We start from the raw sequence: 27,540 nt of genomic DNA, 5'->3' as shown, positions 1-27,540 counted from the left end.
AGTGTTATACATGACACAAGCATGAGAGAGACTCAAACATCTTTTGTAATGTGTGAAAATAACTTAATGGAACCGTAGTTTAGCATTACTGTTACAAGCTTGTGTGCACCCCCTCCAGCATGGCTGCAAGAAGGCGAGTGGAAGCATTCGCTTCCATTGTCAACTAATTGCAGTTTGTTGTTATGTGCAGACCAAGACAAACTGTGTTTAGGGTTTACTGTGATCTAGCAGGGCTAGGTAACCTGGTACTTCCCTCCGTCCAAGCCAGCATGTCCAATGGAAAGGGATTATGGGAGGTGTAGTTCAAAACATCTGGAGGGCACAAGGTTGTCTGTCCTTGGATAAGGGAAACAAACCAGGATCATCCAACCACAGCTTGAAATTAGCTCATTGCTCTAGATTGGTTTTCCTCAACCTGGCTCCTTCCAGGTGTGTTGGCCTACAACTCCCATCATCCCTGGATATCAGCCATGCTGGCTGAGGTTGGTGGGAGTTGTCAGCCAATACATTTGGAGGGACCCAGGTTAGGGAAGGGAGGAAAGGAAAGGAAAGGTTCCTCCTCTGCAAGCACTGGGTCATTACTGACCCCTAGAGGGACGCCGCTTACGCTGGCGTTTTCATGGCAGACTATAGCAGGGTGGTTTGCCATTGCCTTCCCCAGTCATAACTACCTTTCTCCAGCAAGCTGGGTACTCATTTTACCGACCTTGGAAGGATGGAAGGCTGAGTCAACCTGAGCCGGCTACCTGAGACCCAGCTTCTGCTGGGATTGAACTCAGGTTGTGGGGAGAATTTCGGTTGCAATACTGCCGTCTACCACTCTCCGCCACACGAGGCTGTCAGATTAGGGAAGGCTACCCTAAACTATAGGTAACACTGAAAACACTTGTCTCGTGTCACACTGCAATTAGTTGAAAACAGATGCTTTCAATCTCCTTGCAGTCATGCTGGAAGATGGGGGAGCAGACAAACCCCAGGCTCATGTATGTAATGCTAAACCATAGTTATGCACAATCTGGGCCACCAAATAATCCTGGAAATGTTTGCTAATGGCTAAAAATTGTATGACTACATCAGTCTTCCCTAACTGGGTGCCGTCCAGATGTTTTGAACTACAACTCCCAGCATTCCTGGCCACTGCCCATGCTGCCTGGGGCTGATAGCAGTTGAAGTCCAAAACATCTGGAGGCCACTCAGGTTATATAAATCTAGGAATTTATTCTGATTGGTTGTTTCTGTTGCCATGGGAGGATGGGGGCGATCAGTTACAATGTGTAATTGCCAAAATGAAGAAAGGGCTGGACCTATTTACACTTGAGCTGCCTGGAATCCCACATCATACAGCCAGATTGGTTGGTGTTGGGGTGTGTGTGTATGTGTATGTGTGTTTACCAACTTGTTACGTAACTGGATAAGGCACAGAATTAATTTTCTGAATAACCATCTAATTAAGTAGTCATCTAGAAGAGTTGTAGTGCATTTCAGGGGAAATTTGAACAACACTTGGAGGACATGAAAAATAAAGGAGCTGAACTGTGGTAGTATTTAGGGGAAAGGTTAGGTGAATCAAATTTTGTGTTGTCTACTGAAAGCTTAATGAGATTTCAATGAAAGATGCCTCCCCTCTTCCTAGAAATACCCTAGAAAAGTTAGCTAATACCATGTGTTTTTCTACTTTAGATATATCCAGTGGACATTGGCAAATTGAAATGGACTCATAGTACAAAGCTAAAACTGCATTCTGTACCCATAAAGAGCTGTGTGAATTCAATGTGATGTCATTTGAGTTATACAATGTTTCCGGAACCTTCTATAGTTTGATGGATGTTGTTTTAGCAGATCTTCAGGGCACTTCCTGTCTTGTATATCTAGACAACATTATCATTATTAGAAGGACATGAAGAACTCTTGGCCATATGAAGAACTCTAGAAGCTCTAGAACAATGCAACTGGAGGGCACCTAAGTGTTGATAAGGTGATAGAGAAAATTCAAAATTGCTATTCTTGGGGTGGGTGGAAGAAATCAGTAAAAGACGAGTGTCAGAAATAGGTAACATGTAGAGCTCAGAAAGCACCTAGAGTAATTCCACAAGGGCTTTTGAGTTTTGATCCCTTTGTCAGCTAGACATTCTCTAGAACAATGGTAGGCACCATGAGTGTGAAGTAGAAAAAAGGGGGATCTTTCTAGGGAGACATAGAAATGAAATATGAAGAAAAAGTGGGTAAAACTGAGGTAGGAAGATGGAACATTATTATTATGTTTTTAACATAAGAGGTGGTGTTGTGCTTTACAGGCACTTAGAGCAGCGCCAAACAACCCAGCTAAAATGCCATGCATAGCAATCTGATAGGTTTGCAAACACACGCTGAATAAAATAGGAAACACGAGTTCAACATTTTAGTCCTCCTTAAGCTATAGAATGCTCATTGGACAGAACTGCTCAGCCTCACATACATATATAAAGCAATACAACGCTCTTATTTTTTTATTGGGGAGCCATCGGTGCTTAAGCCGACAGACAGCATCTGTACTTTTAACAGCTTCAGAACTGCAAGTACAGCTGTTTTCTGCCCGTTGCATGGTACAGTATAGATTATGAAGACTGATCATGTGATTTTAGTGGGTTGAGGGTCCTGCCTTTGGGCACATGATTCGGTTAGATGGCTGTTTGAGTCCTTCTAACTGCATAATTTTAAGATTTCAGGAAAGGCTATTCCCATCGAGATTTGCAGTGCTCCATCCTCTTATCCTAAGGAACACATGCATGGGATTGCATTGCATACGCTAAAATATTTGGCAATACCTACAGAAAACAAAACTACAAGAATATCAGATGCATTATGCTTTTTATAAGTATACTTTTAACTTCTTTGACAATTTGTATTTTTTTAAGATAGCTGAAAAGGCAGTACTATTTTTGCTACCTTAAAGCCATTCTTTCATTCTAGTTTTTACAGTGCAGTGATTGAAAGTGCAAAATCCCTACTTTCAATCTCTCAGCCTCGGTATCCCCCCCACACACACATACACACACACTTGTTATAGGCATGATTATACAGACCATAGAGGAATCCTCCTAGGGTTACTGAGAATGTACCTGAAATATTTTGAACACTCAAAATATCACTGCAAAGGCTTAGAAGTACTAGTACTATCAGTGAAGGAACTTATATTATTACTACTACTACTTCTAAAAAGCTTTGTAAGACATTAAAAATATTATTTCCCATGTTATCTACCCTATGACTGTCTACGGCAGCCTTTCCTAAGCTCCAGAAGCTGTAAGGTTTAGTCCCACTATAAACAGCCATTCCAGCCCAATCTTGCAAAGCATTTTCTTGAACTGCAAGACTACTCCCTTCCAATTATATGGCTTTGTCTGTTTAAAATGTAGAAAAACTATTTGGGAGACAGGGCGTACTATAAGGGATCCTATGGCCTTAGCAAAGATACTTCAGTAGACCTAGTGCAATCATAGGCAATAACTACAAAAATCCTTTGGCACCAGCAGGTTGAACCCACCTGCTCTTTACTCCACAGATGCATACCAACTGCAGATCCACAGCATGCCCATAGATTTAGCACAAATCCAAAACCCACATAACTCACAGACCTCAGGCCCATACAGTTCAGGATCTTTACCCCTATCTCACATATTCACTGACACCAGATCCATACATGTTGTCCACCGTACTTTCCCGATTTCCAAGGCTTAGCCACAACTAGCCCTGCAACTCCATGTCTCTCAAAATCTCAGAACCTGTTGGCTTGTCATATAGAATGACTTCCACTACCCCACCACAGTTTCTGAACATCCAAAAATCTACATCACCACATAGAAATGGCAGCAGGCCTAGGGTTCAGCTCCTCCAACTCCTTCCACAGCCTCAAGACTTCCTTGCAGCTCCCAATCCTGGCTTGCAGCTACTCTCAGGTTCTGTACCTTCCCATTACAACCTACAACTGTCCTTTCTGTAGCTTCCCTAAGGGTTCCATACCTGCCCAGTGGCCTAAGACTACCATTATCATTAGACACCTTGAAATTCTCCAAATAATCCCTGTTGCTTTTCCAAAACCACTAAAGTCGTTGGGACAGCCTCCAAACTCCTGCCTCCACCAAATCACATTGGATGATATGTTGGAGGTTGCGTGGCTCATTTACTCTACCTGGATACAGTGAACAAAATCCACCAAGTCTCTCCACTTTGGCCTGCAACAGGTCAGTGGCAATCCAGCCAACTAGAACAGGCATACGTATGACCCCAGCTGGAAGGCCTTCTCCCATCTTTTGCATCAAATATTGAATAAATAATTGTAACTCTGCCCAGCTGGAATTTTAAACCTGGAATTCCACTGAGGTAACAAATTCTTTCTCAATAGATATTTTCTGCACAAAGGTAGTTTCTGCACAAAGGCTGCTTTTCTTTTCTTTTCAAGCCTTAATTATATAGGCATTCTGGGAGTTTCTCAACTATGATGAATGTTGAAATAAGTGGTGACTTCTCAGATGGGATATTTTAACAAAGTATCTACAGTTCCTAAAAAGAACTATAGAAGCAAACAGGATTAGCACTGTTAAGCAACTGTAAAGAGCCATGACACACCTACAGAGAAGGTGGGCACATTACACACACACACACACACACATATATATATATATATAAATATATATATATATATGCACACACACACACACTGTGTATATGTATATGTGTGTATATATATATATATATATATATATATGGATAATCAGTTGTGGACAATGCTTTTATTAGTGTTTAATACTCTTGGCATGCATTTGAAACTCATGAATTTCCCAAAATACTTTGTCTAAAGGATCTATGCCCCATCTTTCCATCACCTGATGTCCAAAGGGGCTTACATAAAACCATACAAATATAAATAGCAGCAATAAAAAAACAGTAGCTAAAACATTATAATGAAAACAGCAGGCAATACAAAAAGATAATAGAGCAGTAGCATAAAATACATGCATGTCCCTCAGTAATGTAAATTCCAAGTTTTATATGTCATTAAATATTCCCATAATGGCTAACAGACTGAGCTATGAAGCAGAAAGTACCCAATTCAAATATTGCATCAGTCATTAACTTCTTAAATTGTCTTAAGGCTTAAGACAAAGTTTCAGGTAACAGAGTGTGGACTGTCAGGATCCTTCAGCAAGGGAGTGAATTAGAGGAGGGAGAAGGACTAGGAGCCAGGTTTCCTGGATGGCTGGGTGGTTTGAAAATACACGTTTCTGGGAGGAGTGTTGGCTTTACCTGATCAAAGCAGGTGACAGGCCTTATAACCACTCTTGGGCAGCAGTTAGATTTGAGAGAGAGAGAGACTGTGCGCACGCATGCAAATGGTGTGCAACTGAATGAGTTGTATGTGAATGAGCATACATGTGCGTGCGCACACACACAGCCCCCCATGCCACCTCATTACGCCCAATGTGGCCCCCAGGGCCAAAAAGGTTGTGCACCCATCTTAAGCAAACCATTGACCTGGTTTGCATTTAATGACCAACCATAGGTTAATTAATTCAACCCATGGTTGGTCAAGGCTGTGGGGGAGCAAGCAAGATGTCTCCCACCCACTTGCCACTTCTGCTGTGCATCTGGTTTAGAAAACAACCCAGGAACACCCTGTTCCTGGGTTGTTTGGCGTGACATCTCAACCCGGAACTCTGGGTTGTTGGGGGGAAACAACCCAGACTTTTAACCCAACAACAAACCATGGTTAAAACTCCAGACTTCCCCCCCCCCTCAACAAGCCAGAGTTCTGGGCTCGTATGTCATGCCGAATATTTCTAAAGCGTTGCAAAGCAGAAGCGGCAAGCAGGCAGGAGGCAGTGCGCTCACTCACTCTGACACGACCCCAACAACCCAAGGGTTATTGTTACATGCAAACCAAGTAATTGTCTCTCAGGCTCAATAACTCTGTCCTCAATATAGAAATAGTACTGAACGACTTTACAGGCCACAAGAAGATCAGAAGCTTTCACTTGTTTTCAAATAACCACAATTTGCTGTTATGTGCAAACCCCAAACTGTGGTTAGTCTTAACTATAGGGGGGAAAGCCAGGATCAGAAACCATGGTTCAAATTTGGTTTGTTTCCCTAAATGAGGGGTGGCACCTTCTGAGAGTTGGAAGGCCGCACAGCCTCCCCAGAGCCCCACTGGGGGTTGTACCCTTGCCCACCACCACTGTACATAGTGGCAAAAGAGTCGCAATTTCCCTTAAGAACAAAGCACATGTTCTTTGCATGCCTTGTTTTCAAGGGGGGGAAACATTTTTGGTAGCAGTGGAGGTTGCAGAAAAGTTCAGGGGAACCACATGCAGGCCACAGACCATGTGCCCATCCCTGCCCTAAACCATAGTTAAGAATAATCATAGTTTGTCCAGGTTTGCACATAACAATCTGCAATTAATTGAAAATGGAAGCAAACACTTCTGATCTCCTCCTTGCACCCACTCTGGAGGAGCACAGGGGAACTCACAAGGCCATGGCTTGCTCACATACTCTAATGCAGCCAATGTATGTGAAACACTTTGAGTATTTTACATTTCTATTATAGTATTTGGCAAGAAAATTTGATATGAATGGCATCTGTGGACAACAGAGCAGGTGAAGAGAGGATATTCTACCAAGCTGATAGAAACCAGATCACCCAGATCACAGGTCATGTTCTGGAAGCTATCCTGAATAGCTATTTATTCTTTTTCTCAAATTGAGCTTGAGTAAGTATGAGAATTCATTTCCTCAAGTCAGTATTTCAAATGGAAAGGCTGAGTAATTAAAAGCATCCTTTTCTTTAGTTAAGCTAGTGGAGAGATTTTTCTTAAACAATATAAATCTTTATGTTTCAGGGACAATCAGTTATTAGTGGGTCAAGGGTTAATGACTCAAATTAGAAGAATTTTGTCTCTGTGGTTATTCCCTGTCACTTCATCACCTTTTCAAGCAACTTTTACTAATTTCAGTCAAACCAACTTGCAGCCTTTATTGAAGCTATGGTTATACAGTTCTATGAGCACTTAATTAAATAATCCATTTAACTCAGGAAGTACTACTTCTGGGAGTTGATTTTGACCATATGCCAGCAGCTAGAAAAACTGTTCATGCAACTGGCTCACTTGGGTAAGCAACATAAAATCAGAGCCACAGAGTCACACAATGTTATGGCTCTGCTTCCATTAAAAAATTTTTTCCAACACTTGCCAGCATAGTATCGGAATCAACTGAGTAAACATGTTTACGATCAAGCTGTTAGCATCTCATGATTCAATACATTTATGAAACATTATAGAGATGTTAACACCACCAAGAAAAATGTATATTGGGCAAGTGGCATTCTGAAAATATACTCAGAGGTTCTTAGCCTTAATTCAGTAAAGAACAAGCCACATTGTTACATTGTTACAAGAAGACACAAACTTACAAAACATACAAGAGGTAGTATTTATGTTGTCTATAGGCTTCAGCAAACAGAAAGAACTGCATGTTGAGAGCAGAGAGAGAATATATTCTATTTCTATATTTTGGGGGTTTAATCCTGAATTTTAAATCTATCTACATTTGCAGGTAAGAAGAAAAAGCTCAATCTGAGCAATCTCAGATTCATGTACATACCAGAAGGCACCTGTCTGCAAAAGCCACTTCACAACTTCCATCACCAAACCAACCATTTGAAATAAGGAGATTTCAGTAAGGGTTATTATTAAACAGAACTGCTGTCACAGGCTTCAGCAACACATTTCTATAGAAAAGACCAGTGCAGCAACTTCTGGTACTACTGTAGTTTGGCATTTTCATTCAGTACAGGGAAACGTGGCAAGTGAATGAAACAGGCCCAGTGAATGAAAGAGCAGATGCATTATCTCCACTCATTTAAAGTGTGAATTGTTTTGTGAAGATTCAACAGCCTGTGCTGGGCCCATAAGGGACCCCCCCCCTTTTTTTTCCAGTGGATAGAGGTGAATGACCAGGGACTATCTGATGTCAGTGATACATGTTATCAAGATGCATTCTGGGTTAGGGATGCATTTCACAGATTGTCAAGTGCCTTTCATTCCATCATTTGCTCATTGACAGAATCAGATTTTTCCCAATTTCCCAAATTTGTGCAAACTCGTATTTGTGCAAATTCGCACTTGCAAAAATGCATAACTCCTGACCAAAATATGCAGATCACCCCAAATGTGCATTTTTGTGGTTTAGCCTATGAGGAAAATGCACATTTTCAGCTGGATTTTTTTTTATTTTATGTATTTTTCTATGGCTAAATTTGCATAAAATACCAGAAAGTAAAAACAAAACACTGGTCCGTGGAATCTGTGTGACTTGGGAAAAGCCGGTCTGCTGTGGAATCTGCAGGTCGGCTCCATAGAAATCTGAATTCATTTGCTTCCATTGCGGATTTCTCCAACACCCCTATACTGGTACAGCCACCAACTTTTCTGCAGCAGACATGCCGTAAGGCTGCATTCCTGACCGTGGTTAGATGTGTACCAGCACTATCCCACACATGTGTACTCAGAATTAAATCTCACTTCATTAAATGGGAATTAATTCTAAGTAAACATACACAGAATTGTAGGGTGTAGGTATTGCTTGGTTTCAAGGGGACTTACAGACTTGGACCACAATTCAGCACAAAGCTGAGAATGATTAAGTTTGCTGGTTTCAATGGTCTTAAGCACAGCTAACTCTATATTAAATTGTAGCCAGACAGAAGTGCAATTGAAATCCAGGTCAACAGATTTAATTAGAGATATTCTGTTAAGCTACCAACAATTAAACATTTATACTTTTTTTAAAGTCAGAAAGTTATTTAATTTAACAGCATCCCTCCCCAAGTTCATTTCTTAAGAGATTTGCTGAGCAAACAAAAATCCATAAAGTGCTATTGCTTTGGCATCTGTACTGTTGTGCATATACAAATATTTCTGCCATGACACCACCAGTTTCTGAATCCAGAAGAGGCTACACACCCACTCAGTTTATGAATCACTGCTCCATGGGGGGATTAAAAAAGAAGAGGAGGAAAACCAACAGGGAGAAGCTTCCAGTACAAAACAAACCTTAACTTTCCCCTTGCAGGCAAGAAGCAGCTAGATGCATGCAGAAGAGATTGCTGATGAAGGCCTTTTGGCATGTGCCTTCGAAGGATGCAGCAGTTGCATCGGGCGGGGGGGGTGGAGGGAAGCAGTTCAGACTGGGCTCTCCAGAATACAGACACGTCACTAAACTTTCTCCTCTCCACTAAGCCCTCCTTTCCTTCCAGACGCATAAAGCTCTTTCGTCCAAGATGCCCAAACACAAACACACGCACAAAGAGGCGCACTTCAGCCCTCACCATCCGACAAACACTGACAGGCATGCGCTTTTTATCGTATGTTTTAAGGAATAAGCGTCCTCTTTCACCTTTTGAGCCTCAAGTGGCGACTGCCTCCTCCTCCTTCTCCCACTTCACTGATACAGGCTCGAACGCCCCTTCCAAAACAGATATGCATTCAGCATTTCTTACACACAGGATACCCTGCCTAGCGAAGATGTCGTTTGGAGCTAAAGCTGCACGCCATTGGAGGACGTAGGGAGCAATCCCAGTCTCCCGTTGGCTCTCCTGACTGCCAGTTTCCTTGTTGCTGCTGCTGCTGATAGAGCAGCGGCAGAAAAAGAATAGGGCAGGCACTGACTGTGGCAAGCAAAAAGAGTTGAAGAGCCGCCCTGGTCTTTCCCTCCCTTCCACCCCCGTGTGCTCATGCATCACATTCCTAAGTGCCCACGTGACCAGCCTAATTGCTCTCTTTTGTACAGCTGTGCAGTGCGGAGTGGGAGCTGTCAGCATATCCTACTTGAATCCAGTCCAGAGCACGCCAGCTCCCATTTCTTTCCCTCCCTCCTCAGTGACTTACTGACAGACCAACCTGGGAAGAACAGGAGTATTCGCATAACTCTGCTGCTGTAGGCAGATGCACACAAATCCTTCCTCTTACTATCCGTTAAAACAAAGCAACTTGGCTTCTTCACATAATTCCAAACAACATCCCTGGCTGTGTGTATTTTCCACCAGGTATCCTAGTAAGGTGTGAGGAAACGCAAAATATATACAGAAGGAAGCCCAATAATATCATGCTTTGAGGTGATGCATGGGGCCCACCTGAAGCCTCTACTTCAGGGTGAATTGTCTTACTTTATCTGAGTGTCTGTTTATCTAGCTGTTCGGGCTAGCTCACAGATCAGACTTATTTTTTTCCAAATCCAAAGCTGCATGGGTGGCAGCTCCCTTTTCCAGCAGTAGCTTCAGCAGTGATATTTGGGGGGTGCTGTCTGCACCTGACTCAAAAGCCAGAACAGAAACTTTTTTTTTTTAAAGCACATAATAAGCAGGTTTTAGCCCTGAAAAACTGCACAGCAAGGTAGGCTACTGCCTGCAGCACTCATAGTTATTGCTGTGTTTTAACAGGCCAAAGCAACACTGAAGGCTGCTTCCTGTGCTATTTTAGGGTGCTCAGAGGTATACCCTTGAAATGGTAACGGGGTTGTAATCTTTCTCTTGGTTATATAAGTAGGTTCTTTTTTTAATGAAGTAATATATTTTATTGGTCCATCTTTTGTGGTTTAGCTAGGAGCATGCAAGCTTTCAAATTTCACAGAACTCTTTATCAGGAAAAATGCAAACTAAAGCAATGTCAGTCTGGAAGAAGGACCCAACAGGAGCAGATCCATCATTAAATCCATTCTTTCTGTGGTCATTTAGCTCTTTTGAATAACTGGAAGTATTTAGAGTCAGGTTCGCTAATGCAATTGGGGTGGGGTGGGGTGAGGTAGAGCACATGTGGGAAAGGGTTGGACCATCTCCCTAGATTATTCACCATCAGCTTTAGCTGAGCCTGTCCCATATTTTGTTGTCATTGCTATTAACGCTAATATTAGATTTGTCTTTAACTGCTGGAATAGTAGATATTCAGCAGGTGCAGTTTAGCTTTTCCCCATTGCTGCATCCCCATGCTAGAAAAGCTAAACCTGTTGAATTTCTGCATGCCACACAGCTTAAAGCAAAGGTGTCGGACCTCAGGCCTGCAGTTGCAGGCCAAATCCAGCCCACCAAGATTCCCCAGATGGCCATGCTCCTTTCCCTGGCCCTAGACCATCAAGTGTTGAGTGGTTCCCTGGCTTTTGTGCAATTTTCAGCCCTCAGGGTGAAAGAGCTTAGACACCCCTGGCTTAAAGGCTCTGTCAGAAAAAAGGGGTTAGCCCTACTGATAGTAAAGAGATGTCAGTTCTCTTGACATGCCGCTTTGCTAGGCAATAGAAATTGTTTTGCATTTCCAAGCCAACTAAGACACATAGCACCCCCCATCTTTTAGAAAACTATCATGCATAGTTGTATGCAATAACTCAAAACTAACTTGCAATATTTATTTTGTTGATAGCAGTTACAGTGTGTAAAATCAGCACATTCCTTGTAACATCAGTGAGTAGCATGTGTGTTTCTAAACACATAATTTTATAGTGGCCCTCGCATGCAGAAGGAATGATAGCCACGCATAAAGCATTAGATGTAGTAAGTCCCTGCAAGGTTTTGTGGTTGGGTGAGCAGCATCTCAGCTGCACAATACTCTGCTGCACAATGGAGATTACACTGGAGATTGCACAGTCTAAAAGAAAGGGAGCTGCTGCCAGGTAACGCTGTGTTCATGAGACTTGGAAACAGAATCCATTTTGTTCATTCAGTGGGCCAACACCACATTCAGGATGCTTAGCAAAGCACTTCCCCCTCTTAGGAATTACAACAAACTTCAAAGTTTTAAATCCTGAAGCAAATGTGTGCAGTTTCCTATGTGGAAGTGTCTTCTGCAGAACAGTTGTATAAGTGTGTGATATGACCCTTGCTTGTCAAGTTTGATTTACCTTACAGGGTTCTGTCATCCTCTACCTTGCTCATTGTTTCCTGTCCTTAGTTCGGGGATGGGAAGGAGATGCTGGCATAAACCCCCCCAGGGCCTGCCACCCAATACTGTACCTGTGGGCAAACTGTAGCTGTATACAGCCCTGGGTGGCCTTCATGGTGCAGCCCACACCACTGCTGCACAAACCATGTTCCCACAAGCCTGATGTTCAGCAGATTAAGAGGAGCGTGATAGTGATGGGGAGGACAACACGAAGGGGGAGCCATCCCCCATACACTATCTTCCCCATTTAAATTGTGTACTTCCCTGCTGCCCAGCTGATTGGCACTGGGATATTTACCTATCAGAATGTTCCATTCAGAACATCTCTGGTCTCTGACCTCAGGAAGACGAGAGCAGTGTTCTTGTTTAAAAGCTAGGAACATAAAAGCAGCCTTGCTGGATGGAACTGACCGAGGGTCCAGTTGTTGTTGTTTATTAAATTTATATGGGGCCGCGGTGGCTTAGTGGTTAAGACGCTGAACTGCAGACCGGAAGGTTGGCAGGACAGCAGTTTGAGACCCGAGTGCCGCGTGACGGAGTGAGCTCCCGTCTTCAGTCCCAGCTCCTGCCAACCTAACAGTTCGAAAGCAAGAAATTGCAAGTAGATAAATAGGCACCACTTCGGCGGGAAAGGTGACAGCATTCCGTGAACCGCGGTGTTCAGTCATGCCGGCCACATGACCATGGAAGCGTCTTCGGACAGCACTGGCTCTTCGGCTTAGAAATGGAGATGAGCACCACACCCTAGAGTCGGACACGTCTGGTTGGGGACACCTTTACCTTTACCTTTATTAAATTTATGCATTGCTTCCCTCAACAAAAAGCAGTCTCGCACACAATATGGAACTCCATGATTAATATAACAGGGGTAGGCGGGGAGCCAATATAAATCATAATCAGCACAATAATACAAACAAAAATAAATACCATAAAACTAGGGATGTTGGAGAATTTCTCCACGAATCTCCGGGAGGCCGAATGCCAACGGATTTGGCCCCCCGAAATTGGTGGGGAAATTCTCCGACACCCCCCCCCGGGATGGGACTTACCTTGCGTGAATGTCCCTCGTGGCGGCGGGTCCCGGTGGCAGCGGCAGCCGCCATTTCCAAGTAAAGTGTAAAAAAAAAAAAAGTGATAGGCTACGTAAAGATTTACGTAGCCTATCACGGCTAGATTTTCAAAGTCACGGCTGACTTTGGAGGAAAAAAAAAAAGCGCGTACGCAAATGGCGGCGCCCATGGGCGCTGCCATTTGCATTCCTTATTTGGGCACGGGTAGTCTACGTAAAGATTTACGTAGACTATGGCGAAAATAAGGGCAACTTAAGGGTAGCTGTCCTACAACCACCTGCTCAAGCACCTTGCACAGGAAGGGGATGTTGGCCACTGGCCTATAATTGTTAACACCCTCTGGGTCCAGATTAGGCTTTTTCAGGAGTGGTCTAATTACCACCTCTTTTAAAGCGGCAGGCACCACTCCCTCTCTCAAGGAGGAATTTACAACCTCCTGGACCCAGCCGGACATCCCCTCCTTGTTTGATTTAATAAGCCATGAAGGGCAAGGGTCAAGCACACAAGTGGTTGATCGGACTTGGCCAAGCACCTTGTCCACATCCTCAGGCCTCAGTAACTGAAACTCATCCAATAAAACTGGACCAGACGGTGCTCTGAACGCCTCTACCAATGGAACTGCATTAATCGTGGTGTCCAATTCATGATGAATCCGAGCGACTTTATCTTCAAAGTGCCTTGCAAACTCATCACAGCGTGCCACCAAGGGTTCCACTGTCTCTCTCCCTGGCCCAGAATGTGACAGGCCATGAACCACTTGGAAAATCTCCACTGGATGACACTGAGAAGATGCAATGCTGGTGGAAAAGAACTGTCTCTTTGCCACCCTCACTGCCACAGAGTAGGCTTGATAGTGGGCTTTTACCTGTGTTCGGTCAGACTCAGCATGAGTTTTCCTCCACCTGCATTCTAGCCGTCTCCCCTCTTGCTTCATTGCCCTCAGCTCAGGTGTATACCAAGGAGCTGGCTGGGCTCTGCTCAGAGGGACAGGGCGCTTGGGCGTGATCATGTCAACTGCCCGAGTCATCTCTGCATTCCACAGAGAGACCTGGGCTTTGACAGGAGTACCAGCCATACCAGCAGGAAAATCCCCCAGAGCCCTCTGGAATCCATTGGAATCCATTAGCCTCCAGGGGCGGACCATTTTAATAGGTCCCCCACCCTTGCAGAGGGGGAAGGCTGCCAGGAGTCTAAACCTCAACAGGAAGTGATCTGACCATGACAAAAGGTCAGATGTTAATTTCTCCACTTTCAGATCATTATCCTCCTGCCCAGTCAAGAAAACCAGATCAAGCATGTGTCCTTTTATATGCATTGGGCCGATGACATGTTGGGATAGCCCCATGGTTGTCATAGCGGCCAATAAGTCCTGAGCCACCCTGGATATAGTGGCCTTGGCACGGAAGTTGAGATCCCCCAGGACCTTCATCCTAGGGGTCCTCAACACTAAGTCCGAGACCACCTCCGTCAGCTCAGGCAGGGAGTCTGATGGGCAGCAGGGTGGGCGGTACACCAACAGAATCCCTAATCTGTCCTGGGTACCCAACACAAGGTACAAACACTCAAGATCTGCACTCCAATGAGCAGGAAGCTTAGAGAGGGAGACTGAATTCCTATAGACCACAGCAACCCCCCGTCCCCGACCCTCGAGTCGGTGTTGGTGCTGCACTGAGAACCCAAGAGGACACAGCTGGGAGAGAGTGACCCCTCCCAGTTCACCCACCCAGGTCACAGTAATACATACCAGGTCAGCCCCCTCATCCACAATCAAATCATGGATGAGGGAGATTTTATTTTGGGCCAACCTGGCATTCAGTAGCAGCAGCAACGGGCCTGAGAGCAGACTGGTAAGGCCGCCAGGAACCATCAGGTTGGGAGAAGAACCAGAAGAGGGGACAGCTAGTGTCTAGCTGTCTAGGCCCTCTTCTCCTCAGCTGGCCTGTTAATCCCCCAATGCCATACCTCCTCCTGCCTGCACGTGACTACAGTTATGGTGGTACCTCCCCGACCCCCTAAGTTGCTCAATAGTCCTCCCAAGCACATATTAAAATGTTAAGATATAAATATCTTTTGGTCTACGGGATGAATCTGGCAAGGACACCAAATAGTTAACTGCCCCCAATCGTTGTTTGACCACTATGGGCCCATCCCACTTCATGGACTTGATATCCAGCTTGAGGGGTTTGAACACCATCACCTGATCTCCAGGCTGGGACACCCGTACTTTAGCATTCCAATCACACCAGGTTTTCTGTCCCTCTTGTGCTCGAGCCAAATTAGCTTGAGCCACCTCTCGAACATCCTTCAAGGTGTTTTGCAATCTTTGCATGAAAGTCACAACCGACTGGGGGGAAGAGGCTACTGCTCCCTCCCATTCTGCCTGCAGTAAAACCAAGGGGCACCAAATTTCCCGGCCAAACATCAGTTCATTGGGTGAAAATCCCAGGCTCTCTTGAGGAGCATCATGGTAAGCAAATAACAAAAAAGGTAAATATTGGTCCCAATCAGCTGGATGCTGGAGAACATAGGCCCGGATCATCTGGCCCAGAGTCTGATTAAACCTTTCCACCAGCCCATTGGTTTGATGGTGATAGGGGACGCTAAAAGGAGTCTCTACACCCCCGGTCTCCCATATCTTCTGCAGCAATGCCAAGATAAACCCGGTGCCCTGATCCGACAAAATGGTCTTGGGCATTCCTAGACGAGAACAAATGGAAAGCAAGGCTTTAGCCAGGGTGGCAGCTGTGATGTTGGACAAAGGCACAGCTTCAGCATATCAGGTGGCAAAGTCTATAACAGTCAAGATAAACCAGTTCCCCGTCTTAGTGGGGGGGGGGGCAAAGGGTCCCATGATGTCAATACCAATACATTCAAAAGGGGCCTCAACCAAGGGAAGGGGTTGCAGCGGTGCCTTTGGATGGTCTTTATTAAACCCCACTTTCTGGCAGTTATCGCAAGAAGTGCAATATTCCTTCACCGCCTTGGCCACTAGAGGCCAGTAAAACCCTTTCGATACTCGGCTGTAAGTACGTTTAACGCCAAGATGGCCCCCCACACCACCTCATGGGCCAGGCGGCTCTCGAAAGGCTTGAGGTACAACCAGCTGACGCTGGCAGGTCCACTTTGCCCCACATCCTGTGGAGGCAAACTCTCTATACAAAGCCCCATTGGCCCACAAGAAACGTGCCAGATAGGCTGAAGAAACATCGGCAATATCCCGGGCAGCCTCTTCCCGGCAAGACTGTAGGGTGGGATCAGAGATCTGGGCCGCAATGAAAGCCAGACTAGGGCTACCTCCCTTCCCCAGTTCATCTCCGTCCTTCCCCTCCAGGCCTCCGACGTCCGTCTCGGCCCCCAGGTTGGAAAGAGCCTCCTCGGCCTCAACCAATGGAGGGCTCTCCAGTGACTCCACCATCAGGTCAGGAGTTGCTTCTCGTAGTTTAGCAGCCTGGCTACAGGTAATGGCCTTCATTTGCGCCTCTCAATATGCAAGGTCATTTCCGATCAATACATACCATGGGGAAAAGGACTCCTCCCGATGGACGATCACATCTAATTCACCCTTCCAGCCCCGGCACTCGACCCGAATTCTAGCAATAGGGACTTCAATGCTCAGAGAGTTGTAAGGGGTTACAGAGTAAGTCTGGCCTTCTCAAAGCTGCCCCTCCTCCAGATATCATCTGTCCACAGCCGTAACGTCTGCCCCTGTGTCGCGGTAAGCCCTGACTCAAGCCCCATTAATAACAATACACTCACAATACTGCATCTGGCTCCATTTGATCTGTCCCAGCTGCAGCAGCCGCATTGCCACTGAAAAGCCAGTGGCTGGGGTTCCTGGGCTAGCAAAGCTGCGTTGGTCACTCCCAGCTGATTGGACAACATCAGGGCTCTCGGCCTCCCTCCAGGTTCACGGGGCGGCTGGCAAGGGAGTTTCCGATGGAAGGCGGGTTCCCACACCAGCCGAGCTGGTGTTCAACAGCAGCAGACTGTCTGCGTCCCGTCCTCTCCAGCCTTCCCCTCCCTTGGCCCATTCCAAAGCAGCCAGGCTAGCAGTCGGCGGCAGGGGGTGGGCAATCATAGCCAACTTTGGCTGTGCCTCCATCACCTTCTTCTTAGCCAACTTTGGACAATCTCGCTTCAAGTGGCCCACCTCCTTTCAATAATAGCAGCCCCCAGCCTGGGGAGTGGACATGGCTCTGGGCAGAGGTTATCGCTGTCCCCCTTCAGCTGCTCTCGGGGGGCCTCTAATCGCTTTGGCCTCACTACCCTTCTCAATCCCCCCTGCTCCAGCTCCTCCAAAAGGCTTAGAGTGAACAGATCGGGAAGATTCTCTCTGGCAATGAATACTCATCTGGTTTGCCATGAGCCCCGCCTCTCTCACAGTCCGAGGGCTCCGATCACTGACCAAGACCACCAGTTCCAAGGGAAGCAGAGACAGAAATTGCTCCAGCCCCACCAGCTCATGCAGTTCTTCAAATGAGCTAGCTTCAGCCACCTCTAACCATATGTCTAAGGCCTTCGCCAATCTCCCCGATAAAGCAACATAGCTTTCTTTCGTTACAGGTAATAAATTCCGGAACAGTTGCCTGCAATGGTCAGCTGATAAACCATAATGTTGTTCTACAAGGACCTTAAACATCTCATAGTCATGGGCGTTGGGTCGAGCCACGGACCCTAATAAATCAGCCAATTCTTCTGTAACCTGAGCCCTCAAAAGGGCCATTCGTTGGTGGGGCAACACATTTTGATCTTCACAGGCCAGCTCAAACAGAGAGAAGAAGCTTAAAACATCCTGGCCTGGCTGATAAACAGGAAAGAGCTTACGATCCAGCCAGGCAAACACATTCTTCTCCCCTGAAGGACCCAACTGGGCTTTTAACGCCTCCAGCTGTAATTCCATCAGCCTCTCATCTGCCTGGCATGAGTCTCTTGAGAAGCACGCCTCCACTCCCCCATGCTGTCCGGAAGACTATCAGGTTTGGAGGCCGGCACCAGGCTCCCTCCCACTAGGGATGGATGAAAGTCCCTTACCTGATCCCGCAGCTTGCTTCGCAGTGGGGGGGAGGCGCTCTGTCCCTCCGGCCGCGAAACCTCCTCTCCTGCCGCCGTTTGTGTCCCTGCAGTCAGCCGTGATAGGCTACGTAAATGTTTACGTAGCCTATCATGGTGTTTTTTTAAAAATCTAGCTGTGATAGGCTACGTAAATCTTTACGTAGCCTATCACGTTTGTTTGTTGTTGTTTTACTTGGAAATGGCGATGGCGGCGGCCGATCGGAAGACCAGCCACTGCAGCCGCTGCCGCCGCCGAACTGCCACTGGAGCTGCCGCCGCCAGGGACATTCACACAAGGTAAGTCCCGTCCCGGTGGTGGGGTGGGGGGGGCAGACCGTTTCTCCACCAATTTTGGGGGGCCGAATGCCCTGGCATTCGGCCTCCCTGAGATTCGTGGAGAAATTCTCTGACATCCCTACCTCCCACTAGCTGGAAGAGCAGCGTCTAGTTCCATAGGCCAATTCTCCACCTCTGCAGCTGCAGCCGGCATTCTGCTTCCCCCCAGCCCAGCCCCAGAGGCAGAAGCACCTATGACCCATTCAATGACAGCCAAATTCCCGGCCTCTGCTCCAGGGAGCTGGGAGGAAACCGCCTCCTCCTGATTGGAGCCACTCCTAGCTTGGGCCTGCATGGTCCCTAACTAGCCAAAACAACAAACTTTAGGACTATACGACATGGCATCAGCGTCTCCCTCTCCCTGGTTCCTCAGTGCCCTCAAGCACCCTGAACAACTTTAGTGTCTTATCCCACTGCTACCACCTTGTGAAAGATTGCTGGTTTCACCCCAACAACTCTGCAAGGTAGGCCAGGCCCAATTTCGCCACAAATTTCCCCAGAATTAACCCAGTAGCTCCCTTCCAGGCCAATAGGCACTGCATATAGCACTGAAGTTATTCAGGAAGACCACACCAACGGAAGGTTGGATAAAAGTTTATTTAAGGGGGAAAGGGCAAAGAGGAAGGAACAGGGGAGAGGTGGTAGGTTGTACAGGAAATTACAAGCAAGGTTCGAAATTCTACACAAAACCAGAAACGCCAAACAGCAAGGCACACACTCCCAAGAGCAAAACAATAAAGCTAGCTAGTCTATCCTATACATACCAAAGTATGGGCCTCCCAGGATAGCCATCGACCAGCAGCACACCCTAGTACCATGAGGGCCAAGAAGAGACACCCACCCCTTCTTTAGCCCTCTTTTTATTACCCAGCCCTAGCAACTCCAGGCAGATTTGAGACACCCAATCCAAGCCCAGTCTCAGGACACCCCACTCCACCCTCCAAAGAGGTTGCACGTTCCCACCAGGCATGGCTGTTATCATTTTCCCAATTAGCCAGAGCAAACTGTGGCCTTGAGCTGCTGGGCTGAGAAACGGCCAAAAAACAATCAACCTCCAAGTGGCTGCTGCATATGTGACTGCATATGTGACCCCAGCGGCCCTCATGGATCCTACCCCATTAACCAATTCTTGACAGTACAGAATAATGGGCTCAAGTTACAGGAAGCCAGATTCCAGCTGAACATCAGGAAAAACTTCCTGACTTAGGGACTACAGAAACAAGCAAGCTCCCAGAGAGCGAGCGACCAGAGCGAGCGAACAGGGGGAGCAAACAGGAGTTGGCCAGGGGAGCTGCAGTGGTAGAAGAGACAAAGGAGACAGAGGCTAAGAGGCAAGTGGGCTGCAGGAAGCCCAGGGGGCTGCCTTTATCCTTCTGAGTGGCTGTGAGCTCACCAGGTGCTTCTGAGAGCTCCAACTGAATTGTGGGTGTGTGGCCTGAGTACTCCCAGCAGTTGAGTGGGCAGGAAGATTCAGTCTGTTTCCCGCCTCCCAGCTGAGCAGAGCAGAGCAGAGCAGAACAAGCTGGTCCAGCTGGTCCAGGGACTACAGAAGCAAGTAAGCTCCCAGAGAGCGAGTGGACAGGGGGAGCAAACAGGAGTTGGCCAGGGGAGTTCGGCAGGGGATGTCAATGAGGAGGCCCCTAACATTTTTTTTTCTTTTTTAACAAACCTTTTTTTTTCATTTATTTGTCTTGTAACACACACTTCCACACCAATGGGACTCTGCTTTTAACCTTTAGTGAGTAGAGGAGCAAGCACAGGCTAGTCTAGAACAATCACAAAGCTAGACACAAAAAGGGAAAAGAGGCTATGGAAGGACAGGACTCTCCAGTGGTGGTGACCTGCAAGGTGTGTGCAGTGTTTGTTTTCTTGCCTGAGAACAACATGTCCTACACCTGCAACAAGTGCAAGTTGATCACGCTGCTGGAGGAAAAAGTAAGTGGACTGGAGCAGTGACTGTCGACCCTCTGGGCAAATAAGAGAACATGAAGAGTTCTTGGACAGAATGGGGGAACTACAGCAGCAAAGGGAAGACCAGAAGCCTGAAGAGCAACAAGATGAGGCAGAAGTGGGACATGCTGAGGTGAAGAAAAATGGAGTAGAGGATACTCCTTGGAAAAGGGTGACAGGAGAAGAAGAACTAGACACCACTCTGCACCAGTGGAAGCAGTGGAGCTGTGGAACCGATTCCAGGTACTTGAGGATGAGACTGGAGGACAGCCTGCAGAGGAAGAATCACAAGGGAACCTACATGAGAGTGAGCAAGAGGCTGAAGGTCAGTCAAACAGAGGCGATGAAACCCAGGCCTACAACAAGAAGAAGAGAAGAGTGGTAGTAGTGGGAGACTCCTTGCTGCGTGGGATCGAGACCCAAGTATGTCGCGAAGACCTGTGGACTCGCCAGGTATGTTGTCTCCTGGGAGGATGGATTAGAGACGTGACTGAAAGGTTGCCTGCACTCATAAAGCCACTAACAGGTATCCCTTTCTTCTCATCCATGTGGGAACAAATGATACCACCAAGTGGAGCTACAAAGAAATCACATCAGACTTTGAAGCTTTGGGAAGGAAACTCAAGAACTTTGGGGCCCAGAGCGTTTTCTCATCCATACTTCCAGTAGTTCAAAGAGGGACAGAAAAGGGAATGAAAAATACTCCGGGTGAATGAGTGGCTACGAAGGTGGTACCAACAAGAGAGATTTGGATTCTGGGACCATGGGCTATACTTCCTGGAAGATGGGCTGTTGGCAACGGACGGGTTGCACCTCACAAAGGCTGGGAAGAATGTGTTTGGCCACAGCATGAAGAACTTCATCAGGAGGGCTTTAAACTGAATCCTACGGGGAAGGGAGACATAAAGTTGGGGGTAACAATGGATGTAGGCTCATGCACTGCAACGCAGAGAACAGCTGTAATAGCACCCAATAATGTGTTCCTTCAGACACATGAAGGAAGAAAGCCAGACCATGAAGCACATGGTCTTCGATGTCTATATACCAATGCCCAGAGTATGGGAAACAAACAAAATGAATTTGAACTCTGAATACAAGAGGGAAATTATGACTTGATAGGTATAACTGAGATTTGGTGGGATGACTCTCATGACTGGAATACAGCAATTGAAGGATATAACTTGTTCCAAAAGAACAGGAGGAACAGAAAGGGAGGTGGGGTTGCACTGTATGTGAAAAAATACATATCTCTGCAGAGAAATACAGGAGGATGAGCTTGGTAGCCCCATCGAGAGCATCTGGATCAAAATAAATGGAGCAAAGAATAAAAGGAACCTGGTGGTCGGAGTCTACTACCGGCCACCCAATCAAGGAGAAGACGAGGATGAAACTTTTGAAAAGTGAATTGCCAATGTTTCAAGGAAGCATGATGTAGTAGCAATTTCCCCAATATTTGTTGGGAGACAAATTCTGCAAATGTGTTCACAGAAAGGAACCTGGTGGTCAGAGTCTACTACTGGCCACCCAATCAAGGAGAAGACGAGGATGAAACTTCTAAAAAGCGAATTGCCAATGTTTCAAGGAAGCATGATGCAGTAGTAATGGGGGACTTCAATTTCCCTGATATTTGTTGGGAGACAAATTCTGCAAAACATGGCCCCTCCAGGAAATTCCTGACTTGTGTGGCAGATAACTTCCTCCTACAGAAAGTAGAGGAAGGAACTAGAGGATCAGCTATCCTTGACTTGATCCTAACCAACAGAGATGACTTAGTGGATAAAGTAGCAGTTACAGGAACTCTGGGGGAAAGCGACCATGTTATACTTGAGTTCATGGTTCTAAAGGAAGCAAAAGCCAAGTGTAGCTAAACCCGTATGCTGGATTTTAGGAAAGCTGATTTTAATAAACTCAGAACAATGGTAAGTAAGGTCCCATGGCAAGCAACTCTAATGAGAAAAGGAGTCCAAGATGGGTGGGAGCTTTTAAAAAAGGAAATTCTCAAGACACAATTAAAAACCATTCCAACAAGAAGAAAAGGTGGAAGACAACAGAAGAAGCCAGTTGGCTTCACAGAAAGCTTAGAGATGAGCTTCTGTTCTGTTTTGTTCTGTACAGTCAAGCCTCTGTTTGACTGACCTTCAGCCTCTTGCTCACTCTCATGTAGGTTCCCATTTTTTCTTCTTCTTTTAAATCAGCCGTGATAGGCTACGTAAACATTTACGTAGCCTATCTCGGCTGACTGCAGGGACGCAAACGCCACCATTTGCGGAGCCGGCCGGCCAGGATTCGGGGGGGGGGAGGGACGAAGTGCCTCCCCCCCCGGCCAGAATTTTGGGGGGAGGGACGGAGCGCCTCCCCCTCCCCGCAAATGTCACCCTTCGAAAAGGTAAGTGACTTTCGTATATCCCTACTGTAGCCATGAAATTAAGATGCTTGCTCCTTGGGAGGAAAGCTATGGCACACCTAGACAGCATAGTAAGAAGCAGAGATATCACCTTGCCGACAAAGGTTCATATAATCAAAGCTATGGTATTCCCAGTAGTAATGTATGGCTGTGAGAGCTGGACTATAAGGAAGGCTGAGCGTCGAAGAACTGATGCTTTCGAACTGTGGTGCTGGAGAAGACTCTTACGAGTCCCCTGGACTGCAAGGAAGTCAAATCAGTCCATTCGAAAGGAAATCAACCCTGACTGCTGATTGGAAGGACTGATACTGAAGCTGAAGCTCAAATATTTTGGCCACTTAATGAGAAGAGAAAACTCACTAGAAAAGACCCTGATGCTGGGAAAGATTGAAGGCAAAAGGAGAAGGGGATGGCAGAGGATGAGATGTCTAGATAAAATCACTGATGCAATGAATATGAACTTAAGCACACTCCGGAAGAGAGCGGAGGACAGGAAGGCCTGGCATGCTATGGTCCATGGGGTCACGAAGAGTTGGACACGACTTAACGACTGAACAACAACAACAATCTTCAAAAAGGTTAAAAAGGAGGACCCTGGGAACTACAGCCCAGTCAGTCTGACATCAATCCCTGGGAAAATTCTGGAGCAGATGATAAAGCAATCCATCTGTAAGCACCTGGAAAACAATGCAGTGATTACTCGAAGCCAACATGGATTTGTCAAGAACAAATCCTACCAGATGAATCTGATCTCATTTTTTGATCAAGTGACCTCCCTTGTGGACTGTGGGAATATACCTCGACTTCAGCAAAGCTTTCGACAACGTGCCCCATGATATCCTGATGAGCAAACTAGTGAAAAGTGGGCCAGATGAAACAACTCTCAGGTGGATCCACAATTGGCTACAGAATTGGACTCAAAGAGTGCTTATCAATGGAACCTTCTCAAACTGGGGAGAGGTAATGAGTGGGGTACTGCAGGGCTCAGTCCTGGGCCCAGTGCTCTTCAACATTTTTATTAATGACTTGGAGGAGGAGGTGCAGGGATTGCTGATCAAATTTGCAGATGACACAAAATTGGGCGGGATAGCTAATACTTTGGAAGACAGAAACAAAATTCAAAGGGATCTTGATGGACTGCAGCGCTGGGCAGAAAACAACAGAATGAAATATAATAGGAATAAATGCCAAGCTCTGCACCTAGGAAAAAGAAACCAAATGCACAGTTACAAGATGGAGAATACATGGCTCAACCATACTACAAGCGAGAAGAATCTTGGAATTGTTGTAGATTACAAGCTGAATATGAGTCAACAATGTGATGTGGCTGCAAAAAAGGCAAATGCTCTTTTGGGCTGCATTAATAGAAGCATAGCTTCCAAATCCCAGGAAGTACTAGTTCCCCTCTACTCAGCACTGGTTAGGCCTCATCTGGAGTACTGTGTCCAGTTCTGGGCACCACACTTTAAGAAGGATGCAGACAAACTGGAGAGGGTTCAGAGGAGGGCAACAAAGATGATCAGGGGACTGGAAACAAAGCCCTATGAAGAGAGACTGAAAGAACTGGGCATGTTTAGCCTTGAGAAGAAAAGACTGAGGGGAGATATGATAGCGCTGTTCAAGTACTTGAAAGGTTGTCCCAGAGAGGAAGGCCAGCATCTCTTCTCGATCATCCCAGAGTGCAGGACACAGAATAATGGGCTCAAGTGACAGGAAGCCAGATTCCGGCTGAACATCAGGAAAAACATCCTGACTGTTAGAGCAATATGACAATGGAACCCATTGCCTAGGGAGGTGGTGGGCTCTCCCACACTGGAGGCATTCAGGATGACGCTGGACAGCCATCTGTCAGGGATGCTTTGACTTGGATTCCTGAACTGAGCAGGCAGTTGGACTTGGTGGTCTTATAGGCCCCTTCCAGCCCTACTATTCTATGATTCATATTTACCTACCTGGACATTTTCAGTGGTGGCACCCTGTCTGTGGAATGCTTTCCAAAGAGGCTTGCTGGGCAGATACGTTATGGTCTTTCTAGTAACAGGTGAAGGGTTTTTCTATTCTCCCAGGAATTTTAAGAACTGCTTTGAGTGCTTTTAGTACTCTGCTGGTTTTGATTTAGTTTTATGATGTTGTAATGGTTTTATTTTTTGTTTTAATGTTTGTATTTTGTAATGTTTATTTTTTATTTTTAACTGAGAAGTTTGTTTATTGGACAGTTTAAAAGTACAGTAACTAAATAACATAAAAGCTGAGGAGTGTGCTGAGCAGCAGGGAGGGACGGGCATTTCAGTGCAGGTGGAGGGGAAATAAACAAGTAACTCTTTAAAGTTGTTTTGTTTTTCTGCAAGTTCAGTGGACACATGCAAAATATGATTGTGATCATTGTAGTTTAACATAGCTAGGTCTGCTCAGGGGAGTAACTGTAGTCAACCCGGAGGGAGAATCGGATGACAGATGACCTTCAGATACATTGTGGTTAAATAAAAGTCTATAAATTATGTATGGCTTTTCAATCAATATCAGGCTCAATTCCAGGGAGCCCCCTCTTCAAACAAAACAATTTCATCCACAGCAATATCGATTCATTCACTAATCTCTCTCTTCCCCCCCCCCCGCCCTCTCGCTAGCAGCATTTTATCAATTAATACAGGATTTATTCATTCCTTTCACCTTCCCAAAACAAACAAACAAAACAAGATCCTAAAATCAATGAGATGGATATAGACTAAGGGAGCAATCCTATGGCCACTAGACAGCGGCTAGATGGCCATAGGATATGCTGTTTTCTGGGAACCAACCTCAGAGCCTGCGATCTGAGGTCAGTTCCCAGAAAACTGACCTCCCCCCACATCCGCACTGCCTCAGAGGCAGCGCAGAAAAGCCCTGTGCTTCACACTATGAAGAGGAGTGGCTGAAAAGGGGCAGGGCTGGGGGCATTCCAAGGTGAGGAGAGCAGATCTGCCTGTACTATGTGTCGTACGGCAGCCTCCTCTCCCGCTCGACCCCCCAGTGGCTAGACAGCCAAAAATGGCTGTCTAGCAGAAAAAGCAGGGCAGGAGAGGCACGGAGGGAATGACACCCCCCCCCCCGTGCTTCTCCTGCCTTGCTTTGGATAGGTGGTCGCCTCCGAATTCGGAAGCGGACGCCTCTCTAGATAGGAATGCACCCTAAGTTAGTTGAATTTAGGTCTTATTTATTTATTTATTTATTTATTTAATTCTATACTGCCTTTTGGCCAGACTCAAAGCCAGATGGAATGAAAATGTTTTCTCTGCTTGCCTAAAAGTCATCAGGGGATGATGCGAGTCTAACCTCCCTTAGGAAGGAATTCCATAGCCTGGGTGCTGCTATAGAAAAGCCCCCATCTCATGTTCCCACTAATTAAACATATTTCAGTGGTGGAACATACAGCAAGGCCTTAGAAGATTATCACAACCACCTTGCATATGGGAAGAAGCTGTCTTTCAGATATTCTGGATCTAAGCCATCAATGGGACCAGTTTGTCAAGACTTGAGCTTTCCTACACAAGGCTGTTAATCGGCTGTATCTACTTTTGGTTCATGGCAGGATTGATATCTGAGCACTACACGAGGAGTGTTTCCTTCCCTGCTTTTTCATTACATAATCTCTAGGTGGCACTATGGCCTAGTGGAATAGAGCAATTACATAAGAGGAAATCATGCTTTCTTTCACTTTCAGAATTAAATGCTGCGTTTTCCCTGCTCTAAAAAACTCACCAAAAGTGCTGGTTAGACACAGAAGTGAAATTGGAGGGTCACAATATCATCTAAAGAAGTTGTAAACAACTGTGAGTAGGGAATGATGGGCAATGATAAATGACTCATGTAGAAAAGCTCTTAAGAGCCATTGAAATCAATAGCACAAATTCAATTACCTTATTCTGGATCCAACTCAATATTAGCAGCACCTGTTCACCATTCTTTTCCACACAAAGTCAATTTTTTTGCTATTTACATCATGCTGTTTACTAGATTCCATCATATTACTTATAGCAATGTGACTGGAACACAGCTAGTGTAGCCCTAAGCAGAGGCCAACTGAAGGAAGACCACAGTCCACGGACCAATTTCTGGTAGGCTACCTAGCACCTGCAATTCTGCTAGGTTTCTGTAGTAACTCAATTCTGGTTTGATCCTGCAAGGCACTTATGTTTGTAAGGAAGAGTGCATACTCAGGATCACTTAACATAGATAAAGGACATTAGCCTATCCCTGACAAAATATTTATTTCTTCAATTTATCACTTACCCAAGAACAAACAGTTCTCTGGGTAACATGTTGTCAATGTTTCACTTATGACATGGACCTCCTGAGCAGCTTCTTAAGGATCTCTTGCCTCCTTAAGAGTCCCACCTTCCTTCTTTTAAACTTCCCCTTCCCAGTAATGTGGGGTTTAGGCTGTAGACATGGGGTGACTGACACTCCAGACACAGAGTTTAACTGTAACAGTTTACTAGTAGATTAAAGCAAACAAATTACAACTGAAGGTATTTACACCATAGGGCTGAGTGATACAAAAGGAATTAAAAGAAAATAAAGTTGCAAAACGCAAGTTCCTTTACCTTAGCTGTCCTTAGACTTTTCTAGGCTGCTTCTTCCTGCTCACACTTCAGACTCTGCTCTCACTTCAGGCTCTGGCTGTCTCTGCTCTTACTGGCTTTCTTGCTCTCTTTATATACCCTCCTCCCTCAAAACTGACAGTGCTGCTTCAAACCTGAAGAAATAAAACTTAAGTGGAGAA

General features: G+C 45.8%; 1 protein-coding gene across 1 annotated transcript in view; it reads right to left on the bottom strand.

The window, feature by feature from the left end:
* ARHGEF10 (Rho guanine nucleotide exchange factor 10) overlaps positions 1 to 9,552 on the bottom strand; it is a 150,320-nt gene extending 140,768 nt beyond the window's left edge. Inside the window, exon 1 of the mRNA XM_084826771.1 lies at positions 9,436 to 9,552. The gene's annotated coding sequence lies outside the window, so the exon portion shown is untranslated. The remainder of the gene's footprint in view (positions 1 to 9,435) is intronic.
* Positions 9,553 to 27,540: the final 17,988 nt, after the last annotated feature.

This window comes from Heloderma suspectum, chromosome 1 (assembly GCF_057233095.1).
Source record: "Heloderma suspectum isolate Gila_16-S chromosome 1, 16-S_ref, whole genome shotgun sequence".
Classification (NCBI taxonomy): domain Eukaryota; kingdom Metazoa; phylum Chordata; class Lepidosauria; order Squamata; family Helodermatidae; genus Heloderma; species Heloderma suspectum.
This window is presented reverse-complemented; position numbering and strand designations above follow the sequence as displayed.